This window comes from Dama dama, chromosome 5 (genome assembly GCF_033118175.1).
Source record: "Dama dama isolate Ldn47 chromosome 5, ASM3311817v1, whole genome shotgun sequence".
NCBI classification, from domain to species: Eukaryota; Metazoa; Chordata; class Mammalia; order Artiodactyla; family Cervidae; genus Dama; species Dama dama.
Window position 1 is genome coordinate 6856229 of NC_083685.1, and position 11223 is coordinate 6867451.

At 53.1% G+C, this 11223-nt stretch overlaps 1 long non-coding RNA gene across 2 annotated transcripts; it reads right to left on the bottom strand.

The window, feature by feature from the left end:
• Positions 1–42: 42 nt before the first annotated feature.
• Positions 43–8141, bottom strand: LOC133056381 (uncharacterized). 2 transcript variants are annotated; one of them, XR_009692796.1, is made up of 3 exons: positions 8009–8141; positions 2968–3054; positions 43–1321 (listed from the first exon to the last, which is right to left on the bottom strand). It is a non-coding gene; the product is annotated as an uncharacterized LOC133056381 (long non-coding RNA). The 2 variants fall into 2 exon arrangements; XR_009692797.1 differs by having other exon boundaries at positions 2968–3166; positions 8009–8129.
• Between the last annotated feature and the right edge of the window lie 3082 nt (positions 8142–11223).

Below are 11223 nucleotides of genomic sequence, written 5' to 3' on the forward strand. Positions count from 1 at the left end.
CACCCCAGAAAACCCCTCACTCCCCAGAACACCTCCCTGTTCCCTGCCAACACCAGCATGGGGCCCCGGAGAGAGCAGGGCGAGCCCTGGGGCAGGAAGCTGGACATCTGATCCCAGCTCGCGCTGGACCAGTGGCCCCTCCCTCTGGGTCCCGGGGTCCTCCCAATCCCGACATTCACCCAAAGTGCAGTAACCACCCGCAGTTTGAGGCAGAGGATGGGAAGCAGAAGGCCCAACCTCAGTTATCTTTCTGCCCACCACCCCCCCGCCACCCTCATCTCCTATCCTCTTTTCTGATGCCCCAGATAAAACTTGGGGAGCCAGATGGTGGGCTGGGGCTCTTTAGCGACTGTCTCCAGTGTGGAGAGGACCAGAGAATGCCCACAGATCCTGAGCCAGGACCATCTCCCAAGCTTTTCTTCTGATGACAGCTCAGCTATCTTAGGGCTTCCCCAGTGGCCCAGTGGTAAAGAATCCGCCTGCCAATGCAGGAGACAAGATGCAGGTTGGATCCCTGGGTCAGGAGGATTCCCTGAAAAAGGAAATGGCAACCCACTTCGGTATTCTTGCCTGGAAAATCCCATGGACAGAGGAGTTACAGTCGATGGGATGGCAAAGAGTCGGACATGACTTAGGGACTAAACAGCAAACAGCAACAAAGTTATCTTCATCCGCTGGCAGGCCTGGGCCCTTCCACTGTATTCTCAGAGCTTGCTGTCAGCACTTGGACTTGAGGGCCCGGGCCCAGAGCTGGAGATGTACTCAGACCCTTAAACCAAGAAGCATGTGCCCTGGGGTCACAGCGCCAAGGTCCCCACTTGACTGCCAGGCAAGAAAAGGAGCCCCAGCCAAGTGTTATAAACATGACGACAAAGGACGAGAACCAAGAAGGGAAGGGCCAGCCCAAATCCCCGGGAGGCCCCAGTCTCCTCCTGACACCAGATCTACAGGTGCTCAAGATGAAGTTACCAAACTCAGCTCCTCAGAAGTCCCTGGGGGTGGAGTTTGTAAAACACTAGCCTTGATGTCATAAGTGGGGTAGGAAAATTACTCTCTGGGGCCCCATAAAATGGGGACAAGCTTTTTCTTTGTATCTTAGGGATAGGAAAGCAAATGAGCTGGAGCGCTGATTTCTCCCTGGACTTGGGGATTCAGGGATGCTGTACTTTGCTCCAAGGACCAGGAGAGGGCAGGCTGGTAGGCTGTGGGCTGGGAAGTTTGAATACTTATCTGCAAGGCTGCTTCCCAGTGTGGTCCTGAACATCCCGAAGAACCTGGAAATTCCCTTCCTTCTCCTCTGTCTCAGGAACTTGCTTGCACTCTGCGAACAGACCCTGCACCACTCAGAGGAACATTGTTTAAACATAATAACAACCCATTGCCCTGACCTGTGAGCCCAGACTCCCTGATACAAATAAACCAACAGAGGTTTCACCGGAAGCTTTAGCTCCTGCATCCAGCTGACAGCTGTCTAGGTGGGTATAAAGGGCTCTGAGGTCAAACAAACGTGAGTGAGGCGATGGCTTCCAGACCCCACGTCCCCAGCGTGTGACTCAAGGCTAATTATTCTCAAAGGCTCAGCCAGTGTCTGGCACACAGGGCATGTTCCCAAAAATTATCCTCCCCAGTTAATGATTTAAACTTTGAATAAATCTGGTGGTAACACTGATGGGCCATATTTATCCTGCAGGGTTATAAGCCTCCTGGGGCAGTGGGTGTATATACCCCACTTAGGAAGCACAGATCAAATATAAATCCCCTGTCTTGGTGGATGGATAAATAAGCTTGTAGTTGTTGGTAGTCCAGATATATAGTATTAATAAAATCTCCTCAGTGATAAAAAGGAACAAGCTATTGCTACATACAAGGACAAACTTCAAAAATAGTGTAACTGGGTGAAGGAAGGCAGGCCCAAGACAGGCTGTATGATTTCCATTTATATGAAATGTCCAGAAAAGGCAAACCTATACAGACAAAGCAGACTAGAGGCTGCCAGGGATTAAGAGTGGGCTGGGGATTAGCGGTAAACGGGGTGAGGGATCTTATGGGGCCAGTGGAAGGGTTTTAAAACTGATTTGTAGCGATGGGTGCAGAACTTGGTAAAATGACGAAAACTCAACTGAATTGTGCACTCGAAATGGATGAGTTATATGATATGCCTTCATGAAGTTAGACCCAAAAAGGGGGCTTGAATTGCTGACACAGGCAATAGCAAGTTTAAACCTCAAAAACATTATGCTGAGCAAAAAAGACAAAAAAGTCAAGCACAACAGAGTCCCTGATGATGAAACTTTAGGGAAAATGTCTAATCCATTTCAGTGGTTTTCTGAGGCTCAGAGGTGATTTAACAGCAGAACTTTGGGGTGATGCAACTGTCTGATATCTTGATTGTGGTGGTGGCCACACAGTTGTGTACCTTTATCAATATCGAGTGAGTGAGTGAGTGGAGTCGCTCAGTCATGTCTGACTCTTAGCGACCCCATGGACACCAGGTTCCTCCGTCCATGGGATTTTCTAGGCAAGAGTACTGGAGTGGGTTGCCATTTCTTTCTCCATCAATATCGAAATGTATGCTTTAAATGAGTGGGTTTTATGGCATGTAAATCATCCCTCAGTATAGTTCGCTTTTCAAAAATCACTTAGAACTGATGACAGAGGGCACGACTCAAGAAGGGTCAGACCAAAGGCCACACAGAGACCCGGTGGTGGGCTCCCAGGCCCCGGCATCGCAGTTCCCACTAGCCCACAACAGGCCCCACCCCACCCCTGCTTCAAGCCAAGGTCAGGAGTCCCATCAGGGAAGCCTTGGTTGAGGGACTGGACCCCAGAGAACCCTAGAGGTCCCGCCTGCCTCTAAAATCTACAAGTTTTCTCCCACACATGTGGGTTTCGTGGTGGGCCTGACCACACAGCTTGAGACTGGCCTCCCCCAGCCCCAGGAACACACAGAAGGAGAGGAAGGATCACCTCGGTTACTCCTTTGATGTTGGAAGGGTCACGGCGGCCACATGAATGTGTCCGGAACCACACGGGTGGGCGGGGAGATGCCTCCAGCTGTCATCGAGAGAGAGGAGGAAAGATGGGGTGGGAAATGTAGCCGTGGGTGCGCTGGAGAGTAGATGCCAGCCTGTGTTCTGAAATCACAGCATTTGCCAGAACTGATCTCCTGGGATGCAGATCGGAAGAGAAATGAGAAACCACAGGGTACCTTGGTGGGGCCAGTGCCAACCAGAACACCCAAGGGTGCGGGAAAGGACATGGGCTTCCGATCCTGCTCTGGCACCCTGACCAGCTGCGTTGCTTCTCTAGCTGGCCCTCTCATCCACACAGTGGGGATAATAGTGCTTACCATCCAGGGGCTATTGTGCGGATTACATGAGGTAGTAACTAGTATCTCTCATCTTGCATTCTCTTCTTTTCTTACATCATTATGACTACCATTGTCCACACTGCTCATTAATACCATCCACGGATACTCAATTTTCCCCCTACACTCAGCGCTGATCGTCGTAATGGAGGAAAAGCTGCCAGGGAAACGCATTTGGTTGCATTTTAGGATCCCCCTGGGTTTGAGGGCTTTTTTTTTTTTCCTGACTCTGGAATAAAATAGCTGCTCAGAGAGCTGAGGCATCAGAGAGACGCTGGCCTGCATTGCTGTGGATGAGTGCGTGCTGGGAGATGATGGCAACTCCTGGGAATAAGAGGGTGTGTAAGGCGCCTTGTGGCAGACTTGCAGAGGGAGAGAGAGGCTTCTGCACATGCACACAACACCATCTCACGACACATTCAACTACAAACCTACACAAAAGGGGAGCTTTGGTATCCACACCTCCCTCAAACAAGGGGACCCCTGAGCTGCGGGTAGGGGGGAACGCCTTTACCTGACAAAACAATGGGTTGGATTTTTTTACTCCCATTTTACAGATGAGGAAACTGAGGTTCAGAGTCCAGTGCCTTGCTCCAAGATCACCCAGCAAGAAAAGGATGCAGCTGGATTCTAACTAGGCCTGTTGAGGCCCTAAGGGGGAGAAGGCTTCTCTTCTGATATGGGGGTAGGGGTTAAAAAAGAAAAGACCTGCAAGGCTGTGTCAAGTGCAAACACTGGCTGTCGGTGTTACTGTGAGAGAACTCACCGGAACGGCTAAACCATCTGGGTCAGTTTATTCCAGTGGCTTCCATGGTCTTGAGGCAACTGATCATGTTCCCTTTAGGAGAAGAGGCGGCGTACTATAGTAGTTTCAGATACACACTTCAGAGCCAGACTAGTTCTAGATTCAAATCCTAACTCTACAACTAACCTGTTGTCTGACCCTGAGCCAATCACTTCACCTCTCTGAGCCTCCAGTTCCCGTCTGTAGTGCCCAGTTCTCAGCCTTTCCGTGGGGTCTCCAAGCGGCAACTCCCGGCAAGAACTTTGGTTAACAAATGGCAGCTGGTTAACAGTTAACAAATGGCAGCTGGAGCCGGTTACCAGTAATCATCTACCCCACCCCTCTGAGCACAGGTTAGCTCAGCCCCTCCCTCCCCTCCATGACTCGCCCAGTAGCTTCCAGAGGGGCCCACCTGTCACCCCAAGGGAGCAAGGGACACCTGCCTCGTCTGATCCGGTCAGCCTGGTGAGGGATGAGGGGACAGATGTCACCCTTGGCCGGCCTTTGCCTCTACTGAGCATCGCTGCCTATTGTTCCAGGGAGCTCCAGCTGACAGATGAGCTATGCCTCAGAGAGGAGGGGAAGGATCCCTTCCAAACAAAGGACTAGCCTTTAAGTTGTTCCCCAGCCCATTGAGGCTGCACAATGGCCCCAATGCCCCAGAAACACCACTGTTCAAACAGCCTGAGGTCCACCCAGGAGAGAAACCAACAAGCCCAATACAAATGAAAGCAAATAACTAGATGTCTCTACAAGATTCAGGGGCAGTAAAAGTGACCTGAGCTGAGAGTGGAGGCACTAAAGCTTCCAAGTCTGTACTAGGTGTTGGGCACTTTTCACGCACAGGTTCAGAGCCTCACAATCGCCTTTTAAAGGCAAGTATTATGATTCCCATTTTGCAGATGAGGAGACTGAGGCTCAGAGAAGGGAAATGACTTCCTCCTGAAACTGACACAGAGCGTGGGGTGGGGGGAGGATTCGACACAGATCCCTGTAACTCGGTGCCTTCTATTTCTACCACACTAGGCTGCCTGGCGGAGAAGGCAATGGCGCCCACTCCAGCATTCTTGCCTGGAAAATCCAATGGACAGAGGAGCCTGGTAGGCTGCAGTCCATGAGGTCGCTAAGAGTCGGACACAACTGAGCAACTTCACTTTCATTTTTCACTTTCATGCATTGGAGAAGGAAATGGCAACCCACTCCAGTGTTCTTGCCTGGAGAATCCCAGGGAGGAGGGAGCCTGGTGGACTGCCATCTATGGGGTCGCACAGAGTCGGACACAACTGAAGTGACTTAGTAGCAGCAGCAGGCTGCCTGGAAGAGGGATCAACTCAAAGAGCAGAATCCTGCCCTGGGCAGAAGCAGGGATGAGGTCCAGAGAAAGGATCCTTAAGAAGAAGATTTTAAAAAACAACTGGCAAGACCAATAATAAGGAGACACCAACCCTGTTAACAGTGATTTCTGCCAAGGGCATAAAAATATGGAGAAACTCCTCTGATGAAGCCTTTTAAAAGCATTATACACAGAGCACAAATTCACTTAGTATTTTCAAGCACAGAAAATGTACCGCAGGGAAATACGTAAAAATGGTAAAGAGAGTAGTTATTCTTGGATGACAGAGTTTTGGACTTTTCATCCCTTTTGTTTTCAGTGTTTTCCAAATCTCCTATAATTATCATGCATTCTTTTAAACTTACTATGTTCATCTTAAAGGTCACCAAAAAAATTTCATGTTTGAATTCATTTTGAATACCAGTGGAGAGAGTGGTCCTTCTAAATCTCGTGGGAAGTTACGGTTCCTTTGAGGGACTCCAAAGAATTCACCTCCCTCCTCCCTGAAGGAGTGGAGAGATGGACCTAAAATGCAGCAAGAAGGTGTAGGGTAGATTTCAGAGACTTTCTCAATGGCCAGCATCATTAAAGAACAAAATAGGTGGGCAAGAGAGCCATAGGAATGTTATCCTTAAAACGGGCTTCGCTGGTGGCTCAGACAGTGAAGAATTTGCCTGCAATGCGGGAGACCTGGGGTTCGATCCCTGGGTGGGGAATTCAATACTTGGGTCAGGAATTTGGTCCTCGGGTTGGAAATGGGTCAGGAAGATCCCCTGGAGAAAGGAATGGCAACCCACACTCCAGTATTCTTGCCTGGAGAATTTCATGGACAGAGGAGCCTGGCGGGCTACACAGTCCATGGGGTTGCAAAGAGTTGGATACCTTCAAAATTCTTTCAACATGAAATTAACCAACCTCAGTGTGGGATGAGCTTGAGGCCACCCAACGCTAACCTTTGCCCAAGTGTCCCTGGGGATACCTTTTTACCCAGAGTGGTTCTGGGCCGGGGGTGAGGGGAGAGGTCTGACCATCTGCACGATGAAGAGGAGGAGGGGGTCTGAGTAAACCTCCAGATGCCCAGCCCCACCCTGGCCCTGCTGACTCATCCCCTGGCCACGTGGCCCGGACATCTGCCGTACCTGAAGCAACGCCCCTGAAGTCTGAGAACCGCTGTCCTCAGGTTTCCCGTCTGTCGAGTGGAATTACTCATCCCTCCCCTCCCCCGCCAGGCCCGGCAATCGCGAAGCTCCCCGGCTCTCCCAGATGGGGACGGTGCTGTCGGTCGCCCGAAGGAGCCGCTGAGCCCCGGGTCTCACTCAGTCTGAGGCTGAGCACCGAGAAAAACAAAGCCGTTCTCTCCGCCCTTCCCCGCACTACCACCTCCCCGCTCCTCCCCCAGCAGCAGGTGGGGGCGGTTTCCCCGCGCCGGCACTGCAGTGGGGTGAGCGCGCCAGCAGCCCGGGCACAGGGCAGCCACCGGCCTGGAGCCCGGAGGATGAGGGTGGGGAATACGGAGCCCCCAGCCTCCCATTTCTCACAGCCGAGATGCAGTGTCTCTAGCCGAGGGTCCTCCAGTGGGGGAGAGCAGAGATCGGCCCCCTCCCTCCCAAATCCCCAGCCTCCCTAGAGAATGTACGGGAGAGATGTAGGCGAGGAGCTGGGGGCTCGGGGGGGCTCTGCAGACCCATTTAAGGATACAACGTGGGCTTTAGAGTGGCACCTATCTGAATTCAAAAATCCCTGACTGTGTGACCTTGGACCTGTCGCTAACCTTCTCTGGAGCTCAGTTTCCTCATCTTTAAAATGGGACGCTTACCACCTCCGGGGACTGTTGTGAACAAGCACGCAACTCACTAAGCTGTTGCTGGCAGAGAGCTCTCCTCAACCTGATGTATTATTATCATTATCGATACCATTATTCTTCTCAGTGAAGAGGTTTTCCGGCCCCCTGCATCCCTTTGGACACTGGACACCTGGCATTTGAGTCTCGAAGTGGAGAATTGGCAGGTGCCAGGGTGGGGGGTTGGGGGGGAGCTTGGTATGAGACAACGGGGGTGGGGGGCTCAAGAACCCTGCTCCACCCTCCCATCCCCCACCTCCAGTTCTGAGACCACGGAGGGTCCCTTCAAGGCTTGGCTGGTTCTGGTGGGCGGAAAAGGTTCAGGGGGACCGACTTCTCCTGTTCTGTCCGGTAGCGGGGGGAAGGGAGGGTCTTTGTTCCCCCCTCAAACCATGACTGCAAGACCCCCATGGGCGCTAGACTCGCATTGCCAACTCCTCTCTTCTTCCCCATGCCCCACCCAGGCTGGGGTCGGGTGCATTTGACAACAGCGGACTGGTGAGGCTCTTCGTCCAACAAATGAGGGCAGCTTCAGGCAAGGTTTGCCACCCCAGGCAAGGTTTGTCCCAGCCTGGGACCCTGGGACCTACCCTCGACGCCAGCCTCGGGGAAATTAGGCTGTTCCCGGCGCGCAGACAAGGGTGCTTGGGCAGGGAGGGCTGTTAGAACGGGGCGGCGGCTTACCTCGGGTCCGCGGTCCTGCGGCTCCAGTGCAGAGGGCTCTTTGTGCCCCGGCTCACAGCGCAGAACTGGGGGAGCCCCTGCAGGCGCCTCCCATCTCAAACTCCTCCCCGCCCTCGTCCGCAGCCTCCCTCCCTCTGGTCCCCCGAGCGCAGCCGGCGTCGTCTTTGTAGCTGCTGCAGCGCCCATGAAATTTTAATGCGGGAGCGGCTGGCGGGCGGAGGCGCCCCACCCCCGGCCCTCCCCTCGGCCCTCCTCCCGCCTCCCCGCGCCCCTGCAACCCCACACCCTACCCTTCACCCCGTCCCGGGGGTCGGGGTCTGAGTGGCGGGTGCGGCCGGGTTGGGGGGGAGCGCACCGACACCCCCGCGGCACAAAGAGGCAAGCTGGGTAGCGCGCTCGGCCTCCCGCATCCCAGCCCGCGGCGCTGCCATGGCAACGCTTGCCAGGGTGAACTGGACCAGGGATGGAGAGGCGAGCGGCGCGCGACTGCGGACCGGGGGAGTAGACGCCTGGAGCCGGGGCGGGAGGAAGGGGGTGGAGTGCCTCTCCATTAATCTGCACGGCCTGGGTGTGCGCCTCTCTATTAACCCCGCCCGTGGTCGTGCTGGAGTCAAGACCTGAACCTCGGTCTGAGACCTCACAGGCTTGTTCGTGCCACTACACCACTTGGCCTAACAACTTAGAGGTGTGGCTTCCCCCCCCCCCCTCCCGCCTACTCTCTCTTTCCTACCTACTATTTTTTTCTAGAGCAGTAAGAATCTGCGGCAATGCGGGAGACCCGAGTTCGATCCCTGGGTGGGGAAGAGCCCCTGGAGAAGGAAATGACAACCCACTCCAGTATCCTTGCCTGGGAAACCCCGTGGACAGAGGAGGCTGGCGGGCTACAGTCCACGGGGTCACAAAAGTGTTGGACGTGACTTAGCGACTAAGCACCAACAAGAGTGTTAGAAAATGGTCCCAGAGCAGTCGCTGGAGACCGGGTCCTAGGGAAGCACCATTACATCACCTGGAAACGCGTTAGGAATGGAGATTCTCTGCCTCTCTGCAGAGCTACTGGATCAAAGACGCAGGCGTGGGGGCCCAGAGATCCGTGTTTTAACAAACCCTCCAGGGGATGCTGACGCTTGAGAACCACTGTGCCAGGCCATTCCAGTGGTCTCTACAGCCAGCTATCCTGGGTCAGCTCTATCCATGCCCCTTGGTGGATGACCCGAGACAAATCACTCCCTTTCTGAGACTCAATTTCCTAGACTAGGAAGTAGAGGTAATATTGGAGCTCACCTCAAAGGGTCGTGGGGGTTAAATGCAGGAATACCTGTGGGGAGAGAAGCTTAGGACTGCCTGGCACTTAGTAAGGGCTCAAAACACTCAAAACACATTTTCATTCCAATGACATCTCCTTTCATTTTCACACCTCTGTGTATATTATTTATCATCTCCATGGCTCTGAAAAGGACATTAAGGCTCAGAGAGGCAACAAGAGCCGCCCAGGTTCCTGGTAAGAGATCCAGGTGGGATTTGAACCCACCAGCTCAGGTCCCAGGTTTATTAGCGATTAACTACACTACACATCTCTTTTCTTCAGAAAATCCAGACCCAACTCAACAAAACCTAGAGCACATTTCCAGTGTGCACAGCCAAGGCCACTGCAGGAACTATGCAGATGCCACGGCGGGACCCAGATTCTGCCTTCACCCCAAATGAGTCAGCCGTCCCACCACATAAGCAAGACTCATGTGGAGCCGTTAGAGAGAAGTCAAGATGGGCGTCCAGGTACAGCATGGCCCCAGAGTCCACAGCCAAACCCCTGTCATTACAGGTCTACGACTTTGCCCTGCATCACCAGACCACACACAAAAGAGGAAATGAGCTTCAGCATGACTAGCTCCAAACGAACATAGGGGATGCATAGGGGTCACTCTTTAGAAAAAAGAAAAATAGTATTGCCAAGCACCACCTATTCCATAATCAGTTCCCAAATTCTCCTGAGGATCCGCCCATCATTTCCAATATCCATTTGAGGGAAAAAAATTGACACTTGCCACTCGCAAATTTTCAACGCTTCTCCTGTTTCCTGGGGCTTCCCAGAGATGAATGATAAGGGGTCCGTGATTCCATTTCCAAGCAACTTTGTTTCCAGGGATATCTTTTCCAGGAGGACAGCAGGAGGAAGAGGGGAGTAAAAGAAATAATCAGAAGCTGCTGTGGGCTCACTGGGAAGACTGTGTCTAAGCGAGGTGGGTTCAGCGTGAGCCGTAGACTGAGTGATGCCGAAGAGGACAGACCCCATGTCCAGCAGATACAGGAACCCGCGAGGCGTGGTCCTGCCTGCTGCCCTTGGTCCCTGGTTCTCTGATTTCTTTATCTCAGATAGCTCAAACTGGCTCTCCCGTGGGATTCCGTTGGTCCCTTGCCTTTTCTCTGTCCAGCCACAGAGCACCTTTGCGGTGAACAAAAACTTCCCTCGAATTCTCCATTATCCTGGGAAGGGGCGGGACCCACAGTAGCCTCCATCATCTCCTTTAATGCTCCAGGTACTGCCACCACCCCCTCTGGGGCCCACGTCTAGTCTGATGTCTGTGGGGAGCTGGCATCCTTCTTGTCTCCGACCCTCACCGTATCCTGCAAGTAGACCCAGGACATGGCAGGGTCCACCTCCAAAATGGTAGAATGTCATTCTCACCACAACTCGCCAAGAACCCCAGCCTCCAGGGGACATTTCCAGTGTTACCCTGGGCCCCCGGGGGGCCCACAGGCGGATAAGAGCAGCGGATGGCTCCCCAAAAGGAAGTGTCAGTGTCTTCTGCCTCCCTCGAAAGTGGCTTGAGCAGCTTAGAACGAAGTGCTGGTCGCCATGGCAACAGGAAGAGGTGCCATCATCCCAGAGATGCATTTCAGCATATAGCTGCCTCCTGTAAGGTGGCCCAGGTGGTTGCCTCACCTGTTTTCATGAGTCTCTGTGAGCTAGGTAGTTTGGGGCTCATCATGCCTTCACCCCCACCCCCCCACCCCACAGTCCAAGATATCCCAGGAATTCTGACAGGGGTAACGTGTCCAGGAAAAACTCTGATTTCTCTTTCCCTGGAGAAACTCAGCTGGCCCAGGTGGTCAAGGTTCCAATTCCAACTCTATCATCAACCTGCCTGGTGCCTCTGAGTACTCACCCTACTGTACCTCCTTTTAAATTAAAAAAAAAGTATTTTATTGAAGCATAG